At 42.7% G+C, this 11,299-nt stretch overlaps 1 long non-coding RNA gene across 1 annotated transcript in view; it reads right to left on the reverse strand.

The window, feature by feature from the left end:
• The window catches only part of LOC147240910 (uncharacterized), a 16,694-nt gene continuing 5,395 nt past the window's right edge, over window positions 1-11,299 (reverse strand). The window contains exon 3 of the long non-coding RNA XR_015111386.1: window positions 1-172. This is a non-coding gene — a long non-coding RNA (uncharacterized LOC147240910). The remainder of the gene's footprint in view (window positions 173-11,299) is intronic.

Here is an 11,299-nt window from a genome sequence, read left to right on the forward strand (position 1 = left end):
TTATTATGAATGGCAGACTGTCTTGCTTTGAGCTGCTCTCCCTGGGGTGAAGTTGACTCTGGTGCCCGTGTCACTCAGTCTCAGGTGCAGGTGAAGCCCTGGGAAGCAACTGCAATGTCCGCCCGGCATACCTGAGACTGCAGTTACACCGCGCCTGGCGCCTGGAGTCTCTCTGCTCAGGAAAAACAGAAGGAGGTGGGGAGGGTCACAAAAGAGAGATACAACGTGGTTGCCGCAGCGCAGACAGACTCCACCACGGCTTGTGTTTGAGTAGCAGCATCACATTTCTGTTCTTGCACAAAGCCCCCTGGGAAAGGACGGGTCGGCAGCCGCTGTAAGCACACTGAATGAGACAGGCAGACGCAGATAGAGGACGACTCCAGCTGAAGCACCACACACACACACACACACACACACACACACACACACACACACACACACACACACACACACACACACACACAGCAGTATGTGTCTCTTTATCACAGGCCGGGCTCCCCATGAGGCCTTGAGGCAGTGAGAGGTGGACGCAGAGGAGCTGAGAGATCAGCTCCCAAAGATAAGGCACAGACAAAACTTCAGAGAAAGTGACGGCACATAGGAGGGCAGTCCGGCTGTCTGTAGGCTTACACTTGCAGTACCTGTGGACACTTTGTCTAGACAAACCCCAACCCAACAATTACACTCTGCATTGTCATTCAGTCTAAATGGAGCTTTCCTACAGTGCCATTCAAAACACAATATATGAAAAGGAAATGTGAAACATTCATGTTACCAAAAGTTGTGCACAGATTTTCATGCGGATTTTCATGAATGTCCAGCAACATGAGCGATCAGAACACCTTTTATTCTCAGTGAGAATGACAAAAACTAAGTAATTGTGACTGTGTTTTTTGTGAAGGCCTGGTTATATTAATGGCATAAATTCCATGTGGTTAGAATTCCGTCCGTCTATTCATCCATTTTCTATACCGCTTATCTTATAGGGTCGGGGGGGGGGGGGGTTGAAGCCTATCCCAGCTGACATGGGGTGAGAGGCGGGGTTCACCCTGGATGGGTCGCCAGTCCGTCACAGGGCCATCAGGAGCAATTAGGGGTTCAGTATTTGGCTCAAGGCCACTACGACATGTCCACCAGGGAAAGTCAGGATCGAACCAGTGACCCTTCGGTTGCTTGACGACCGCTCTACCTCTGAGCCACCCCCTGTAGTTAGAATTAAAATATAAATAAATACATACGGAAAACAATAGGAACATAAAAACGGGTACAAATGTCGTGAGGTCTTGCTAAAAACAACCAGTTTCAGAGCCAAACAGCAAATGTTATTCAGACCTCCTCCTCTCTAGCAATGTATATGTAAATTGATGGGTTACACATACATTTGTTGTACATTACTTTTCATAGGTATAAAGAGTCGTATTGACGACATACTTTTATAGTCCAACCTGTAAGTTAGCATCACCATGGATTCCCAACTAAAAGCCAGCTGGATTGCCGAAAAAAAACAACAACCCAGATAACATTCACAAATCAACATCCCTTTTATGATCTTTGTAGAATTAATGCAATCCTGGACGTGCAAAGTTAATGTTATGCAGTGAATCAACTAAACCGATGACTGGCGCGTCCCCTCAACTAGCCTCACGTTTCCTCCGCCTGCAGTGTGATGCCGCGTGTCAACTTCTTTAGCCACCTGTTTAGCCACAAACATTAAAATATCTTCTGCTAGCATGAACCTCTGATATTATTTCGGGCATTTAACTGAAAACCAATTCGAAACCTATTGACTGTGAGTCAAGCGAACCAGACGTTCAACAGTGCTCACTTCCTGGTTTTAGGACTCGTTCCTGATCTGCTCTATTAGTACGAAGAGAGAGTGAGATCTTTCTAAAATAGTGTAATTGTGCTTGAGATGAATTTAATCAAAGCTGTTAAGCAAAGGAGTTAACAAGGTATATTAGCTTAGAAAAACTCTATGTACATGAATATTACCATCATAGATTTAAGTGACTTAACCAGCTAGTTAATGAGGCAAATCCAAGAAAATAAAACCGACATGTAAGGGTTGCTCTGAGGAAGTCTGCAGGGAGCGTGACATGCTTCCAGGATATGTCTGTCAAGATCCTGTATTAAATTTAATCCCAGCCAGGCACTAAGTCTACTCTATTGTCTGTTATGTGGAAACCAAGGCTCCGTTTTCATAAAAATACTCCTCGAGTAGAGAGATGAGGATATTGATTATGTCATTTTGAAACCTGCATGTGAAATCATTGTATTCCTGTTAGGTATCACATGAAGGCTCTTTTTATGTTTGTTTTGCAGGCCAGATCCATTTTTCTCGGGGGTCTTATTCATTGAGATGTCTGTCATGAAGAATTTAAGTTTCATATTTTCCCCCCTGTCCGTCTTGAAAAGCTCTGTCATCTTGGGCTTGAGGTACAGTTTGCCAAGAGGCTAATGGCCCTTTATGGTAGCACAATCTGATGCCTGTCCTGGCTAGCCTGCAGGTAATCCTGTCCGAAGCGGCGGCTTAGTCCTGCTCGGGCTTAAGTTGCATATTTTGTTTTTATCAGGACACTGCTGATGAATGCTATCAGCGAGGGAGAAATGAAATATGGGGGGTCTAGAAATCTAGAGTTGAGCAACAATGACACCTCTATTGGTTTAGATTGTGTAATTTTCAGAATACACAGCGTGCGTTTCACAATATTTCTGTTCCTAGATCAAGGTGGCACAAATTCCGCACACAGGCTTGCAAGTAATTTTTAATTTTAAAATATCTTGTCATAAACGATAACCCTCAAAACAATTTAAATCACAATTATAGCCGCTGTACTTTCAGACCCCCAAAATATCATTGAATAAAATCCTAAAATTACATGCTAATTTATTTCCAGTAATGCGCGCTAATAGTGTGCTACCTCTGTGTCCGTGGTCCAATGCCACGGCCCTATACTGTACGTGAAAAGCACTCACACACTCTCACCATAGGTGATAACCCCCTCTGTGAAAAGCACTCTTATTGGAAGTACCCATTATCTGCAAAGTCTGTCCTCATGCTGACACTAAGTCATTAGCTTAAGCTGTCCTCTGTGTAAAATCATAATGATTTTTTTTCCCCTTTTTTTGGCAATAGTGCACGATGAATGGAGAGAAATTTTCAATGACTGCTGCTGCAAAAAAGAGAGCTGAATAAAGGAGCAAATATTAAAAAACAAAAAAAACCCAATACAACATATATACAGGGGTGTGTGGCATTTTGATTTTTTTTTTTAAACGTCTGATCCTTTTAATATAGGCTGTGAAGGTAAAATGATACATGTTCTCACTGGTTTTGAGCCTTGGCTGATTTAGGCCTGAAGTACATCTATTGTGCTCTGATGTGTCCTGAGATCAGCACCACAATAGTGCTTTGTGAGCGATGACACATGTCACATGTTCATGGAGAAATGCGTGCTACCTGAATTTCTAACACTTTAGAAAGTCTTTAGTTCTCTGCCAGTGTTCCGTACAAATATGTCTTCCCTTTAAAGGTTCCTTCAGGTTTTTTTTTTATCTTCTGCATGATATTTTTAGAGGATAATTATATATTGTTTGTAGCATACATATCTATCATGTCTCTCCTTTCCTCTTCCCACTTTCTCCGTCTATCACACAGTGAAGCCAATGCACCTCCCTCTCTTGCTGCTTCTAGTCATGGTATGTCAAAGTGTGCATGTCCCTCAGTGGGGGGTTCCCTTCATGAGTGACATGACCTGCTCTGCTCCTCTCTGACACCTGTCAGAGCCTCATCTGTCGTCTGTGTGCTGAGATGGAAATGAGCGGGAGCGACACGCCACACCAGAGGTGACACTGACAGCTCACCTGTCTTCTGCCGGCGTATAAATCAGTTGCCCGGCTCGTATTCTGGCTGCGTAACAATAATTATCTCCTCCGAGCTTTCACAAGTATCTTATTTGCAATGCAGTGATGTCATATGATTCAGACAGTGATGACACGGTGTGGGATTTGTGCATCCATCTGCACGTGTTGGTTCCTCTGTTTGTGCCGCCGCGGTTCTCAAAGTGTGTTAAATTTACATTGATAACTGATGCCAACTGCACATCGATCAAGCTGCAAATGCAGTGTAATCCAACTCTTTTCCTTGTTGATTTGCTATAATCTCTAACTGAGTAAATCTCCACAATTTGGTTGGACTGAATTCCATGCAACTAATCCCCAACATGTGGTCGTCCCAAGCCCCGGAAAAGTCTGTGATTGGTCTGATTGATAAATGAAGCCCTCCTTATGCTTTTGGGCGTCCGTTGGAAGGGGGCCTCTGTGGGTCTGGACTTTGTACAGGAAACCTGGGACAGCCACTTATTAAGTAGTTAGACCTTCAAGACGAGGCTGCAGACAGGGACCGCTGGTGGTCACCTGGGCTTGGATTTAGCCATCAGTCAGGTCAGTTGAGAACGGGACACACTCCTCTTTTCTGCACTAAGGTCAAGAGTTGTGTGTTTGTTCAGGCTGGCCAGGTAAAGAGATGTAATTATTAGCTCTTTCTCAAAACAGCCGGATCCTGTTTGTAGAATTTGACTCAATGCAAGTTTGTTTAAAAGATAGAAATTCTAGTGGAGGTTTCGTAAGTGAGCTAAACACAGGTGCTTTCAGTTTTCCCATTTCTTAACATCACCCCGTTGGTATCAATTTAGATTCTCTTGGTAATCATGATTGTATTGAGGAAGTTAATGATAAAACAGCGAGGAAGGTAAAGTCATTATTATTTCTTAATTGTTTCTTCTCCTTCAGTGAATTCTAACTCAAGATGCGCCGTGTGTCTGTTAATCATTTCATACATTTCTGGGTGAAAATAAAAATTGAGCTTGAATAAGAGGCTCAAAGATATCCACCACGATTGCAGCCTTCCATTATAGTATTTCCTACATGTCAATCCTCAGATTTTTTTATCAGTCAGATCAGATGCGGAAATAATAATGACACCGAACCCAACCAAAACACCACCAGTCCCTCAGCAGCCTGTCTTTTCAAAGCGAGAGCAGCGGTAACGATGAGCCCAGGCAGGCCTTAAACCGAAAATGTTTTGTTAATGAATACGACCTTACACTAGGTGCATTTGTTGTGATGTAATCATCCCTCCTGATCATATTGGTCATTACAAGATCTTTTCTTAATCTGATTTCAACGTAAAGCCCCCCTTTGATCAAGGTTTCACACGAGTATTTACCAGCTCTAGCAGCATGGATGTAAACACAAAACCAAGGTGAATGCAGTAATTTTCCATCACAAATGCGACTTGTCAGCAAACTAGAACATTTGTCTGTATGTGTTGAGTTTGAAAAAAAAAATTATATATATAAATAGCCAAAACCTGAAAATTCCATTACAGCCCTCCATGCTGTATTCCGCGATTTGTTTACTCTGTTTGAAGGCTTGACTTAGTATCAAATGTGACGCACCAGTAAAAAAAAAATAAAACACAGGAAGGCAACTCCTTGACTTAGAGTTGTTTTGCGTGTTCACCTGGGTTTAAAGAAACCCTCATGTATGAGATCACGTGTTGTGTGAAAAGTGCTTTAGTAATCAGGATGAAAACTTGTAATGGTTTCAAACATTTATCTGAAGCTTATATGGTGTAGCTAGAGAAACTGAGTCCTGCAGTTACAATCTCTAGTATAGCATTTTTCCTTTGTGACTCTCTGGAAGCTGCTGTACTAAGCTACAGTGGCAGGATGGTGACAAAAAGGGGACAGAATAGTTCAGGGTAAAGCTGTGAGCACATTTTAAAGGAAGCCTGTAGATTTTTATTTGTTGAAAACATGTGAGGCTAACAACAAGCAGCTAACCCAATTATGTCATGGTTAATATAGATGAAACCAAAGGAGGTGAAAGGGAAAGTGGTTATTTGTCATCAAGCCTATTCAAAGAGTGACTAAAGTCAGGAGTTATAATTCCCCCCCAATCACTTCCTCATGCCCCTGAATGCATTTGTCTTGCAGCTGTCCGGTGAATGCAACACACTGGGAACGTCACAATGGTTTTATAATGTTGCCTTAAATTTTTCTCTTGCATTTTGAAATAATAACATCATTATTGTAAAGCATTAGTTGTTCTAATCAGCCTCAAGAGAGGAAATCCAGTTGAGCGTCAGCTGTTTGTCATGCAAATTTTTTTGTTTTTTTCTTTGGTATGAGTTTCCCACTGTATTTAATCTAATTTGGCTTTAATCTCAACTGTTTCTGGGCTCATAATACGGAGGTGAAGTGAGCTGGTGAGGAAACCTTCTTCAGTATAGCTGCCAGGTACAGTTTCTCTTGGCTTGTGTAGCATTTGTAAAACATGCTCTCATAAAATGGAAATCAAACACTCAAATTCTTGAATGGGATGTTGGAAAATTATTTACAGGCAAATAAAGTTGCGTGCGACTATTATAAAAACCGCCCAGTTCAGTGTATGGTTCTATTTAGCTGACGTCATTTTCACTCTGAGATTTGGAAGTGTCAAATGGGATTTGCTACAGACTCTTGTTAATCTGTTACATGCTCTTGAAAGTTGATCGGCTAAATTTAACACAGCTCACACCTTCTGGGGATGTGTGTGTGGCTACGAGTGTGCGTGTGTGTGTGTGTGTGTGTGTGTGTGTGTGTGTGTAGGAAGATAAATTAGTTTTATTTTAAGAATTCTAAGGAGGCATGCTGCTCACTACCTTCCTGCCTGCACACACAGACACACAGATGTGCATCATCACTGGTTGATTGTCGGTGACCTCGGCTGATTAAACTGGTAAAGGGCAGCCAGTTATGCAGCTGGGGTTGGTAGGCTGTCTGGCTGACCAGGGCAGCAGCACTAAAGGGGAGAAATGGTAGCGTGACTGTGGAGCAGCCATATCATGACCCCAGCAAACACACTCCCAAGCTGCGCACTGTGCTGCACTTGTTCCCTTTGCAGAGGCGGCAGAGACAAAAGAGCTAGGAACTTCCCCAGACCTTCATTTAGGGTGTTTGGACAACTCCAAGGCCCCCTCGGTGCCCCTAGGGGCCTCTCAGCTGGCTTGGAGAGTGAGAGCGAAAGAAGGCAAGGCAGGGAACACTGAGCAATTAAGAGGGCAAGTGTGTGTGTACGTGTGTGTGTGTGTGTGTGTGTGTGTGTGTGTGTGTGTGTGTGTGTGTACGTGTGCGTGGGTGTGTGCGTGCGCACTTGTGGATGTGTATGTGTGTGTTATGAGTTACAGCGTGATGAGGAATCCATGACATCATGGTTACATGAAAGTTATATGTCTCTTATATTGCTCCAGTCATTTTTTTGTTTGTGTAAATTTCCAAAATGTTATAGTAATTTTGTCTCAAAAATCACAGTGTCACTTTTTGTGGAGAATAAATATTGCTTCTGTTTTATTGGTTTTGAAAAGCATTCATTTTTATCGACCGTGTCAGTGATTTTTACGGCCATATAAAGTCTGGTCTGCTCTATTATTATCACTTGAGTGTACAGAGAGCGTGTGTAAAATCAAATATTTACCTAGTTTATGTGAACAGGGCAACCATATCCAATGTTTTATAGAAGTGTGACTCACGGTTTCTCCATTGCATGTTTATTTGTTTGTTTATTTATTGGCCGTATAGTTTGGTGGTTAATGACTCTCTTCAGCGAACCACATAAAGTAAAGGGGAAACATTTGTAATGGACTACGGATACTTTTCCAGTGAAAGTAAAGCCAAAATAGTAAAAAATAATAATAATTAAAAAAAAACAAAACCCCAGATCACTACTTCATTGCAGATAGAAACAAAGCCGTCAGTCAAAGGAAACCAAAGTGAGTTGTGTATCATGTCTGTCTCTAAGTGTTCAATTACTCTCACGTGGCTGGACAGAAAATACAATTGCGAAGCTTTCGGTTAAGAGGCTGTTGTGAATTGAGATGTTGAGGCATTCAAGGAAGCGGTTGAAAGGGCGAGTTAAAAAGTCATCAAAATAGGTTTTCAGCAAGGGGAACGATGGAGGAGGTGTAGTTACGTCAACGCAACTTGGCCTCGTTGGATGAAAAATCGTCCGGCAGGGGGACAGGATGGTTCAGCCAGCTGGTCTGCCCCATCGTTGGGTTGATTGATGGTGTTGATGTTCTAAATCGGCCGCCAACACACCCGAGTACGAGACTTGTAATAGCGCAGCTTTAGATTGGCCCCGAAGATAGCAGGAAATGGATGGGGGATGGAGGAGGGGGAACTGCAGGGGAAAAAGGACAAGTTCCCATGCTTACCGGACTTGAGGGTTCGCGACTGCAGCTGGCGGCTAATAGTCCTACAGTTCTCCAATGCCAGGTCACACTACATGACAAACAGGACAGTGAATGCACTACACAACTGAAGCAGAAATCTTTACATTATTATGATTAAAACCTCTGAGCAGGAACAAAGGATCACGCAGAAACAGAAGAGGTGGCACAGAAATGACCAAAACCATGCCAAAACAGGACCTTTAGTCCCTGAGGAACAGGTGATCCAGCACACTCAAAAGGAGGACAGGTCTGTAATTACAGGTACACTTAAAAAAAATGCTCCCACAAAGGTACATGTGTTACCTCATAATTACAGTATTGGTCCTCAAGAGGCCAGGAGTGCCTCTTCTCACTAACAGAAAGGATGCAAAGGGAGGACAGGCGATGAGAATTCGTACCTTCATAGGCACACACCTGTACCTTGATTTGAACGTGAACTCTTTTTTTTTTGCTGATTTGCAGTGAGCCACCAAAGCTGAAGAGATAAAGGACCTTAGTTGGAGAATGAACTGGCATGTTGTTTTTGGCTTCTAACTTGTGAGGCAGGCAACACGGTGGTGCAGTGGTCAGCACTGTCACCTCACAACAAGAAGGTTCCAGGTTCTAGTCCTGGCTCCATCACAGGATCTTTCTGTGTGAGTCTCCATGTTCTCCCTGTTCCTGCGTGGGTTCTCTCTGGTACTCCAGCTTCCTCCCACAGTCCAAAGACATCAAGAGGGACAAGGCTGATTGATACTCTAAATTGACCGTAGGTGTGACTGTGAGTGTGAATGGTTGTCTGTCTCTATGTGTTGGTCCTGTGATGGACTGGTGACCTGTCCAGGGTGAACCCCGCCTCAAGCCTGAAGGCTGCTGGGATGGTTGATGGATGATGCTAGATGGATCGATGGACTTGTGAGGCAGCTAATTTGGCAAGATCACAACATGTCGGTCTGAGTTATGAATTTTTGTCGGTATCATTTTAGGAGAGAGGCGGGGGGTTTAAATGTGTTCAAAGTAACAATGGCAGCTCTAGAAGTAACCAAACATTAGAAGACGAGTATTCTGAGCAGTCATAGCTTGAGCTTTATGACTGCAGGCATTATGTTCGCCTTTAAAAGGACGTGTTCCCCTCTGCGTCCTCAGTAGCTAGGCTAGTGCTGCTTGTATTTATGCTGGCATTGTCAGACACCATAGTGGAAGCTTTGGAACAGATGGTTTCGAAAGTCTGGAACTCCAATGCTTCTACCATGAGTGGGGGGGGGGGGGGATAGTTTCAACCATTTATCTATATTTGAGCAAGTTATGTAACATACTGGATTCTCAAAGCTTCAATATACCCAGGAAGAAATGGCTAGCGCTTTTATTTGTGTGGAGAGACATGGATCAGGGTCAGAGCAAATCAGAGGGAGAGCAGGAGCGGGTTTTTGCAGGATGCAGGTCAGAGTAACAAAACTCTTGTTGAGTTTTGATTGTGAATTTTGAATCTTGTCAAGGCCAGATGATTTTTGTGGAGCAGAGGTTATAGATGGTCTTTTCCATAGGAAGAGGCAGGGGTTAAGGTGCAGTAGTATATTAAAAATAACACAACTTCTCAGTAATTGAAGCAGGAGCTCCTTTATCATTGTGTCAGGGTTTTAGAATAACACGCTTTGATCAAGAGCAAGTCGGTCTGTGATCGGGTGGGAGGCTCTCAGATCTCGACATGCAAAGGGGAAACACAGGGCAGTCCAGGTTTATACTGGATCCTTTCCATCGACATTTCACAGAAAGAGAGAGACAATTTTCCGAAAAGTTCAGCTTCTGTTGAAAAGATTTTACAACATTTTTTTAACTGTACACATTCACCTGTCTGAAAAAAGATGGTTGCCAAGAGGTGAAGAGGATACACTGAGCCAGAATGAGTTAAATGAGCATCAGCACACTTCTGTAACTGTTTCTGTCAAATATTTTTATTCAAAGACATATCTAGCCACCAATTATGTATTTTATTCACCAATAGTAACAATCACCTTGCATGAATGTCGAAACCCACACACACACACACACACACACACACACACACACACACACATGCAGGTGCTTTATGGTAGTTTCCAAAAATCCTCTCATGTGATAAAGTGCGTACTTTTTAAATGCTTTTAACCCTATGAAGAGATGATTAAGAGATTGGAATGATGTAACGTCTAGTTGACCCGTTGAGTGAAACACCTCTTCTCCTCCATTATGTGAACATCCACAGCAGAATAATAAGCATAAAAATCATAATATCACTGTTGTACAGAGAAGGAGAGTGAAGAGGCAAGCCCCCTGCTGCTCTAATGAATTAAAAAATCCCCTGTGATTCTGAATGGTAGGGCTGAAATCATGAAATGACATCTGGCAGCCTTAAATGTCTCTGATTGTGTTCCATGAGATGATGTAAAGCTTTTTGCTTTGAAATACTTCGCTTATTAATCCCCGCTGTTTATCTTTTTAGAGCACTGAACTGTATCTTAATATGAACAAAAAAAAAGAAAAAAGAAACGGACTATCATCGGCAAAGATGAGAAGTTTCACTTGTGTTGAAGCATTAACTGGCTGAGTTGTCTGTTTTGTCAAAATTGTGTCATGGTCCTCAAGTTTTGTTATGTTCATAAGACATCTTAAAGGCCCGGGAAGATAGAGTCGAAGCTTCTGAGTCATTGTCCTCTGCAACTGTCCTGCCAGAGTCGTCCGTCTGGCCTCGGGGCCTTGCAGTGGCGTCTATGAAGTAGTCCCATTGTTGGTGGGGTTACATGCACAGACATAAGCCTACACACACACATACTCACACTCACACAGAATTAATTCTTGCACATACAGGAAGAGCATTCAGTGAGATATACATATCCAAATGTAGAATTATAGGATAGCATTATGTGTGAAGTTGACGTGCTTTTACGTCAGCATTTTTTAAAATGTCCTGAACTTTTTTGGGGGTGTTGTTCATGTGACATTCTTAGATGTCGCCCCCTCTGGCAGTGTGTTTTCAGGTCACTTCAAAATGTCATATTCAGTTCTCAT

This window comes from Aulostomus chinensis, chromosome 22, assembly GCF_037954235.1.
Source record: "Aulostomus chinensis isolate RoL2024-O1b breed Wild chromosome 22, RoL_Achi_v1.0, whole genome shotgun sequence".
NCBI lineage: Eukaryota > Metazoa > Chordata > Actinopteri > Syngnathiformes > Aulostomidae > Aulostomus > Aulostomus chinensis.